The sequence below is a fragment of the Lathyrus oleraceus genome, chromosome 6 (genome assembly GCF_024323335.1).
Source record: "Lathyrus oleraceus cultivar Zhongwan6 chromosome 6, CAAS_Psat_ZW6_1.0, whole genome shotgun sequence".
Classification (NCBI taxonomy): domain Eukaryota; kingdom Viridiplantae; phylum Streptophyta; class Magnoliopsida; order Fabales; family Fabaceae; genus Lathyrus; species Lathyrus oleraceus.
Genome location: NC_066584.1, coordinates 18,346,535 through 18,356,704, shown reverse-complemented (window position 1 = coordinate 18,356,704; position 10,170 = coordinate 18,346,535). Strand labels below are relative to the sequence as shown.

The 10,170-nt window shown below is 32.8% G+C and overlaps 1 long non-coding RNA gene across 1 annotated transcript; it reads left to right on the top strand.

The window, feature by feature from the left end:
• The first annotated feature begins 5,996 nt into the window (after positions 1-5,996).
• LOC127093278 (uncharacterized) lies at positions 5,997-6,530 on the top strand. Its single transcript, XR_007792509.1, has 2 exons — positions 5,997-6,165; positions 6,260-6,530. It is a non-coding gene; the product is annotated as an uncharacterized LOC127093278 (long non-coding RNA).
• The last annotated feature ends 3,640 nt before the right edge of the window (positions 6,531-10,170 follow it).

The window sequence follows — 10,170 nt, the reverse complement described above, 5'->3', positions numbered from 1 at the left end:
CAACCTTGAAGTTTCATCTCCTTAGCAAAACCTTCTAGCCATAATGCTTCTTTCACAGCTTCAGTAAGGGTGATGTATTCTGCTTTAGTGGTTGATAAGGAAACAACCTTCTGAAGTGTTGTTTTCCAACTGATTATTGTTCCAAATATAATAAACACATATCCAAAAATAGATTTTCTGGAATCTATACAACCTGCATAATCAGAGTCGACATACCCTACGATTTCTGATTTACTATTTTCACCACATGCTCCGCCATAAATCAGGACTTTGATCAGAGACCCATTTATGTACCTTAGAATCCACTTCGATGCTTTCCAGTGAGTCTTTCCAGGATACGCCACGTACATGCTTACAAGATTTACTGCATATGATATGTTGGGTCTAGTACATACCATATCATACATCAAAGAACCTACTTTGTTAGCATATGAGATTCTATTCATATAATCTATTTCGACCTCAGTATTGGGACACTAATCTATACTCAGCTTGAATTTAGGGTTTGTCGGAGTCACAACAGACTTTGAATTTGACATACCAAACTTGTCGAGAATCTTCCGTAGGTATGTTTCTTGAGATAAGCATAATTTTGAAGGCTTTATGTCTCTTCGGATGTCAATCCTGAGAATCCTGGATGCAGCTCCTAGATCCTTCATATCAAACTCCTTATTAAGTTCAACCTTCACCTTCATTACATCCTCAACATTGTTGCTTGCTATGAGAATATCATCCATATAAAGTAACAAAATAACAAATGAGTTTCTATTCTAAAATCTGAAGTAAACACAGTGGCCAAACTAACTTCTAATGAAATCTATGTGTGTCATGAACTTGTCGAATATCATATTCCGCTATCAATGAGATTGTTTTGGTCCATATAAAGATATATTCGACTTGAACACATACTCTTCCTTTCCCTTTTCTGCACATCATTAAGGTTTCCTCATCAAGATTGTCTCATCTAGATCTTCATACAAGAAAGCAGTATTCACATCTATTTGTTCCAGTTCTAGGTCGAACTGTGCCACCATGGACAGTAACATTCGAATGGACATGTGCTTCATAACAGGGAAGAACACATCTTTGAAGTCGACACCTTCTTTCTGAGTTAAACCCATTATGATCAATCTTGCCTTGTATCTCTTCGACGTCACTCCTTTGATTCCTTCCTTAACTTTGAAAATACACTTACAACTGACTAACCTGACTCTAGCAGATTTCTTGATCAGTTCCCAAGTTTAGTTATCATGAAGAGACTTCATCTCATCTTCCATGGGTTTCCGTGATTCATTCTTATTCCGACTCCTCATAACTTCCTTATAGTTTCTAGGTTCTTCATCTAGAACCTCACTTGAAGAGATTAAGGCATAAGCTATGAGATATGCATACCCAGGTCTTTGAGGTGGCTTGATGAATCTTCCCAACCCATCTCTTCCCAACATGTAGTCATCGACACTTTTCTCAACTTTCTCAGTATCTTCAGCATCTTGTGCTTCTTCTTCGACTTGATCTGGGATACGCAATTCAGCATCGACATGCTCTACATAAACATGAATTTCTTCCTGTTCCAGCTCTTCTTCAGATATTTGTGCACTTCGACTAACAAAATCAGTTTTCTTGAAAGCCATATCATCTTCATTGAAAACTACATTTCGAATGGTGATACACCTCATATGACATGGCTCTAGACACCATAGCCTATAAGCTTTGACTCCTTCAGGGTATCCCATGAACATGTATCTCATAGCTCTAGGTTCGACCTTCTCTTGCCTAATATGAGCATAGGCTATATAGCCAAATACTCTAAGTTTGTCGAGATCGAGTGGATATCCCGACCAAACTTCTTCAGTTGTCTTCATATCTAACACAATCGAAGGACATCTGCTTATCATATATGTTGTTATCGAAATAGCCTCTACCCAAAACACCTTTAACCCATCACTAGTCACACATGCATCTAACTCTTTCCAAAATGGTTAGATTAAACCTTTCAGCCCAACCATTTTGTTGGGGAGTACCTACATCAGTTTTGTGCCTTGCAATACCAGAGGATGCACAAAAATTGTCGAATAACTCATTGTAAAATTCAAGGCTATTATCAGTTCTCAACCTCTTGGCCTTTCTACCAGTCTGATTTTCGACCAGAGTCTTCTAACTTTTGAAATTCTCAAAGGTTTCATCCTTAGTCTTTTGTATGAATACCCATAACATTCTAGAATAATCATCAACTATGGATAGGAAATACCTTGCTCCTGAATATGATAGACACCTTGTAGGCCCCCAAAGATCAGCATGTATGTAATTAAGGGATCCATGTGTTCTTTGTTTGCCTTTATTGAACTCCACTATGCAAGAGTTTCCAAGTACACATGGTTTACATAACTTTAGTTTTTCGACTTTGTCTTTACCAAGTAGATTTTATTTCCCCAATTCGACCAGACCCCTTTCATTGGCATGGCCCAATCTCATGTTCCAAATTTATGTCTTCGACATAAGTTTCGTGGATGCGACATATGCATAACTACTGACAACTTTGGCCTCAAGGGTATACAAGCCTTGTTTCTTCACGCCTCTTAAGACTTCCGTCAACCCCTTAATGACTTTTAGAATACTTTTCTATCCTTGAAAAATATATCCTTTCTTGTCGAATTCACCAAGAGAAATCAAATTTCTCTTTAAATCGGGTACATGCCTAACTTGAGTCAACAACCTTATTAACTCATCATGGCGTTTGAATCTCACAGATCCAACACCTGCAATATTGCAAACTTTATTGTTTCTAAGCAATACAGATCCACCATCTTGATCACATAGTTCTTTGAACAAGTCTTTGTTTGGAGTCATATGCTAAGTGCAACCTTAATCCATAATCCACTCTTTACTTGAGTCGCTGTTTGAGACCACAAGAACATCATATGAGTCGAAATCATCTTGAACTATGGTTGTGTTTCCATTATACTTACCTCCATGATATTTTAGGCGTTTAGGGAACACTTTTCTTGTATGATCCTCTTTCTTACAGTGATAACATCGAATACCAGATGTATCACCACTATAAGGCTTATGTTGACTTTTACCCTTCTTCTTGTCGAACTTGCCATCTTTTTTTATGAATTTCGTCTTAACCGATAGGCCTTTACCAATTGAAGATGGCTTGTGCTCATTCCATCCATCCAAATTCTTAGAATACAAGGTTGATTGAAATTCTTCAAAGGTTAGAGACTCTCTTCCATACAAGAGAGTTTCTTCGAAGTGTGCATTTGATCTGGGAAAAGCACACAACAATAATAATGCTTGATCTTCATTCTCGATCTTGACATCGATATTTTTAAGATCAAGAATCAGCTTGTTGAACATATCCAGTTGCTCAGCCAGAACTTCGTCTTCACTCATCTTGAATGAATACAGGGCTTGCTTCAGGTAGAGACGATTGACCAACGATTTGGTTATGTAAAAACTTTCGAGTTTCACCCATTACCTCGACGTCATCGTCTCTTTCGAAACCTGTCGAAGAACCTTATCACCAAAGCTCAATAAGATGGTGTTGTGGGCTTTCTCTAACATAGTCATTTTTTCTTTGACCGTTAACGTGCGTCCATGGCCTCGACTCCCTTCAACACTTCTAAACAACCCTACTGAACCAGTAGTGCTTTCATCTTCAAGCGCCACTAACCGAAATCATTCACACTGGTGAATTTTTCAATCTTATACTTTGTTGACAACATCTTATCATCCATGCTCACCGCACTAATTTGTTGTGAATTGATGTCGTCAAAAACAAACCAAACTATGAGAAAAAGATTGAGCTTCTTGAACAAATACAAGAAACCCTGTTAGGTTTTACCAAGGGAGAGAAGAGGGAACAAGAATAATAAGAATTGGTTAAAATTGTTTTACTATTCAGTTTCTTAATAAGGGTTCAAAGATTACAAGTGATTAGCAACAATTAACCTCTCTCAACAACTTGAGAGAACTAGTTTGTTTTTATACTACTAAGCTAATTTAGGCTATAAGCTAACTTAACAATTAAGCTTTCCAAGGAAGGCCCAATTCGACATGCTTTTAAACAAAACCTATTTTTCGGCAGCATGTTTGAACAGACTTCGACTACAACATGCATAATTCCTATCGAACCATGAAGCTATCATTATCGACACCAGAGTTCAATCCAAAATACCACGTATGAGAATAATAATTAGGTGATATGTACTCTCAGTTTTTAAGTACTTCTTTAATAACAAAATTACAATCATTAACTAATTTTATAGTAAGGACTTCATTTAGTCAAATAAGTTACGAAAATAAAAGTTCAATAATTTAGACTATTTGTCTATACAATTCTTTTTTCAATATATATTATATAATTTATTATTTTATTTTAATTTATGATGATAAAAATTATAAATGAGATCAAAAATTAGATTAAAATGAGGGTACAATGGGAAAAAAATTATAACAATTCATTTATCTTGGTTGGAGAGCTTTATGCTAAAACGACACTTAAAAAGAAACGGAGGGAGTATTTATTTATTTATTTTTAATTTTTTTTTCCAAATCTAGGATCCTCATAATGTTATTCCTTTTTTCTCATAATTTTTCCTTTTATCTTATCATTATTTTTATATACATTCATCATTTTATCTATTCATTATGTTGAAAATGTTCTTCATTTTTTATATAAATTCCATATTATTATTCTTATTATTCTTATTATTATTATTATTATTATTATTATTATTATTATTATTATTATTATTATTATTGTTGTTGTTGTTTAGAAAAATCTAGTTTTGGTCTCATATTTTACTCTATTAAAAAAACTTATCTCCCTATTTTATCTCTTTTTTCTTATTTTTACATTAAAAAATTGTTGACGTGAAATATTTTAATACTGTGTCACATATATTTTGTATCTCTCTAGTTTCAAAAAAAAAACAATGATAGATTTGTCAAGTTTCATAAATAATATATTATTTAAAAATGGATACATAATGAATTTTAAGTGTAAAAATATGAGAGCAGTCACAACTCTTTGAATTTAAAGAGATTTTATATTATTTTTTAGAGAAAATGGATGATGTATTGACCGTGTAAATTAATTTTACACCGTCAATCACTAAGGATCATGTATTCCGCCACATCACACTTATATTTTAAAAAAGAATTAATGACATGACAGACCGTTGGTTTTCTATTGGATGATAAAATTATTTATTTATTTATTTTTTAAAAATGTTTTTTCCAAATCTAGGATCCTCATAATGTTATTCCTTTTTTCTCATAATTTTCCCTTTTATCATATCATTATTTTTATATACATTCATCATTTTATCAATTCATTATGTTGAAAATGTTCTTCATTTTTTATATAAATTCCATATTATTATTATTATTATTATTATTATTATTATTATTATTATTATTGTTGTTGTTGTTGTATAGAAAAATCTAGTTTTGGTCTCATATTTTACTCTATTAAAAAAACTTATCTCCCTATTTTATCTTTTTTTTTTACATTAAAAAATTGTTGACGTGAAATATTTTAATAATGTGTCACATATATTTTGTATCTCTCTAGTTTCAAAAAAAATCAATGATAGATTTGTCAAGTTTCATAAATAATATATTATTTAAAAATGGATACATAATGAATTTTAAGTGTAAAAATATGAGAGCAGTCACAACTCTTTGAATTTAAAGAGATTTTATAGTAGTTTTTAGAGAAAATGGATGATGTATTGACCGTGTAAATTAATTTTACACTGTCAATCAATAACGATCATGTATCCTGCCATATCACACTTATATTTAAAAAAGACTAATGATATGACAGACCGTTGGTTTTCTATTGGATGAAAATGTAAAACTATTTTATACTTAAAATGCATATCAGTTAAACTCTATAATACTATTTTATTCATTCATTCAATTATATAATACTTTTTTACTTAACTTTTTATATACTTTTTCCTATACTTTTGCATAGAATAACACATACAATTAAACAACTTTTAAGAGGTTCACATTATATATACCCACATACCTATTACATATACCCACCTACCTAGTGAAATATCACCATTAGAAAAGAACATTTTTTCCTCAAAATCATGAATATGAAAAACCTCTTGATCATTTTGCTTATTTTCTCATTTGCTTTTGGTATGAATTATGATACTTGATTTTTTTTGTTGTTGTGAATTTTCACGAATTTCTTGTTTATTAAATTAACTATACTATGAATTTATTTGTGCAGGAAAGCCTGTGGCATTGAAAATCCCGAAACCAAAAAGGTGTGAATTTGTTGAACGTGACTATTGTGACCCGTGGAGGGGTTTCTTTTGCCAAGAATTTTGCATGATGAATTGTCCATCATTTACTGCGAAAGGAGTTTGTACCAAAGACAGAGTTTGTCATTGTCATTGTTGTGAATAAAATGTTATTTGTGACTATGGAATATTCACTATGTGAATTGTTAGCTAATAATAAATAAATTAATAAAATGCACCCATTGCTCTAGATCAAAATATTTTTTTTGCTACCATTGCATATTTCCCTTCTTCCAAATTTTTCGTGATTCCTAGTTTTTGTGTGTTTATGTTGAGTATTACTAGTGTAGAAGGTACGTAAGATTTTAATATTAAAAACACATTAAAGAATTGTTTGAAGGACACAAAAATTGGACCAGTAAGATCATAAATAATCCATGGTGATATAAACTACAGAGTAATTCAAAGGATTAATAAATTAAATCTAGATCTAAATATTGAGCAAACATAAGTGCATCGTGACCACGATCCAGAGCACTTGCGTACGAGCGTGAATCCAAATAGAAAAAAAAAAGAGTTTGTAAACTGATGAGCATTGAATCCAAATCTTTGAGAACAACGAACAAACCCAACATCCAACACGAAAATTGATCTACACGACAATAACTCATTAAATCGAAACACAATAACAATGATCATTTCCCGCTAACAATTTGGTGACAATCAATTATAACTGGCCATAATTGGGACCAACAATAAGATCTAGATCGAAGGAACATGCCTAGAAAAAGATCTAGATTCAAGTACAAACCCGTGAACTAAAACTCGTTGTAAATAAAAAATCTAAAACTGTGAAGTTGAGAAGAAGCCGCTCATAAAAAACACTTATGAAAAATATCATAAATTATTTTGGTAAGGTCTTTCAAAGAGTATCGCAAAAGTTATGTTAATAGATAAACTCAAATATTACATTTAAAGAGGCACATATATGAATCAAGACCGTCTCTTAAATATTTAATTTCCAAAACATATTAAAGACATACGAACCCCTTTATACCAAGAATGATGGTTGACCTCCAACCAAATAATACAAGACTTCAGAATATAGCAGTTTGAGTCTTCTTTTCCAAGCGGTTGATTGAAGTGCTTAGTCTTCTTTCCACACGGTAGATTGTAGTGGTTAGTCTTCCTTCCACAAACAAAATTCTTAGAACAGTTAGTCTTCAAGTTCCTTAAACCTTGCATGCTTTTACGTGGGGTGAGCTTATAAACCTTAAGCTTTGGTTTTATATGGGTTGACCAATTACATGTGATATTTTAATACCAAATTAATCTCGAACCTTATCCAAGCTTTTACCACGAGCTAAGCTTTAACCTAATCTTGATTTTAGTATAGTGGTAAGTATTCCTGCCTGTCACGCGGGTGACCCGGATTTGATCTCCGACAACAGTGCCAATTTCATCCGCAATCGCACACGGGTAAAAAACGAGTAAATAAAATGTAGAATAAGGAAGAGATACTCGATTGGTATCGCAAAGAATCTAAGTTAATTTTACCAAAGGAAATAAACGAAAAAGGGGTTTTATGTTTTCGAACAATGGAAAATATAGAGAATGATTACATTTATGATTAACAGGTTGATCTACTGGTTCGGTAATTTTATACTTATCATCGATTATTATATCACCAATTATCTAAGTGAATTAAATTCCTATTTAATTATGTATCGATTAACAAGCGTGATCAACACTACATGAATTCTATTCTTATTTGCCGCATTAAGCATGGCAGCTGAAGATCTGGCGAAGTTAACGAATAAGCTAAGTTAACACGCGAAGTTAAGGAACATGCATCGATTAAATTTAGTCAACACTACTATATGCAACTCGAATTAAGCAAACAAGAATGCACGAAACAAGATGGAAAGGAATTGAATAAAAACTGATAATATAATAACCTAAAAGTCTTGATGAAATTCTGAAATAATAGATTAACATTGGAGATTAGCCGACCATGTAATCTTAATGCTCTCTCTAATTCCTCAAAACGGTCTCCCTTTTGCTAATGTTGGTTTTAACTTAAATAATAACGAAAATTGGGCTTTAAGAGCATTGACCCGAAAAACATAAGCAGGCCTAAAACTAACTAATTTATTTTATTTAAGTATGGAACAAAATCTGATAATTTAAATCTTTTTCACTTAGAATTAACTTCTAGCGTCAATATTAAACATGTAGTTTTTCCTCTTAGATTTTCAACGCATATTAAAACGTATCAATCCAAATTTTTTAACCAAAGTTATGATCTATACAGTAAGAATGTATCAAACTATAGTTTATTCTGAAATAAGCAATAGACACAAAATCAAAGAGAATTCAAACTCAAAATTAAAAACATATTAAAATCAAAGAAAATTACGCGAGAAGTAATAGAATTTTCTTAGCATATAATAAAATATGATGTATTAAAATACAGGGATCAATTTTAATACGGGCTACTCTCAAACCTAAACTAGGGTTTGATCACACAATCCCCAACCAAAGCTTTTAATTGGTTTAACTTCTAATCCAAACAAAAAAAAAATCCCTAAATGGATATTATATTCAACCAAGATATAAAACAAATCCATGGTAAATCTTACAATTCTACACTTCCATAATTACAACTTATTCTCACTCACAAAAATAATTTTTTTCACAAAAGCTCTATGGCTAAAATGTTAGTAAGAGAAAGTAAAAAAGATGTTGAGAGAGAGAGAGAGAGAGAGAGAGAGAGAGAGAGAGAGAGAGAGTTGTGTCAAAACATAACTCTGGATGAAATGAAATAAGGGGAGGGACCTCTAGACATTTACAAATGCTTTCTCTTTTGTAGACACTTGCTTGAGTAGCTTTAGATGAGGTTTTTGTTATATTCCATTTGATTGTCATCATCAGATAGTCAAGTCCTTCAAACCCTAATACTTAGGTTTGTATCTTTATCCACTTAACCAATCGTTCATGTTTGACTTGTTAGAAGCTATTAGTTGTCATCATAACAATGTGATGTTCTTGTTAAAAGCATATTACCTTCAAAACAAGGTTTTGCACTTTCCAACCCTAATCAATGAATTTACTTATGTGTTTTTTGATCATTCTTATATGCATTGATTTATTGTTAATAAAATTTAGATAACAAGTAAGTGTGTCTAGGAAATTATTAATAATGCTTAAGTAAAGGATTTTGTGGATTTTGTGTCATTATTTTTTACTAATCAAATGGAATAATTGAATCCTATGAGGAAACCCTAGATTGACTCAGGGTCCAGTCAGTTAAGAATCATGATTATATACATAATCTCACTCCTAAGTGGAGAGTATGCGACGAGATTAGTCTCGAAGAAGACGATTTGAGCTATGTGTGAAAGAATGACCAACCAGATGCCTTGCCTGTAAGTGTAGTTCGTAACCGGGAGAGTTCAATTGGAATTTCACTTATCTCGTAAGCCAGGCTTGATGCATAAAGCGCTAGTTGTTAGGCCATCATTTTTTCGTGTCTTGTAGGCGTACATCAGCCATAAGGTGGGAGTATCTTAGCATTCTCCAATAGCGTGAGATTTAGGATGGAAAAATGCACCCAGTCCGTTGGACATATCTGTTTTGCCCACACTTTAGTACGGGGAGGGCCAAGGGTTTAGGCCTTCACCGTGTAATGTGTCTGTCCATTCCTTCATTTTTTTACAGGGTTTTTCGGGAACACACATTAATATATTTTTTGTATTTTTAGGATTAAAATGTGCAGTTACCGTGGGGCCATCCGGCCCGCCCTCATATTTAGTGAGAGGCAAGCCAAGGTTTTTAGGCCCACAACCTCAACTATGCATGCCTCTTCCTGCACCATTTTTTTCGGGCTTTTGCGGGG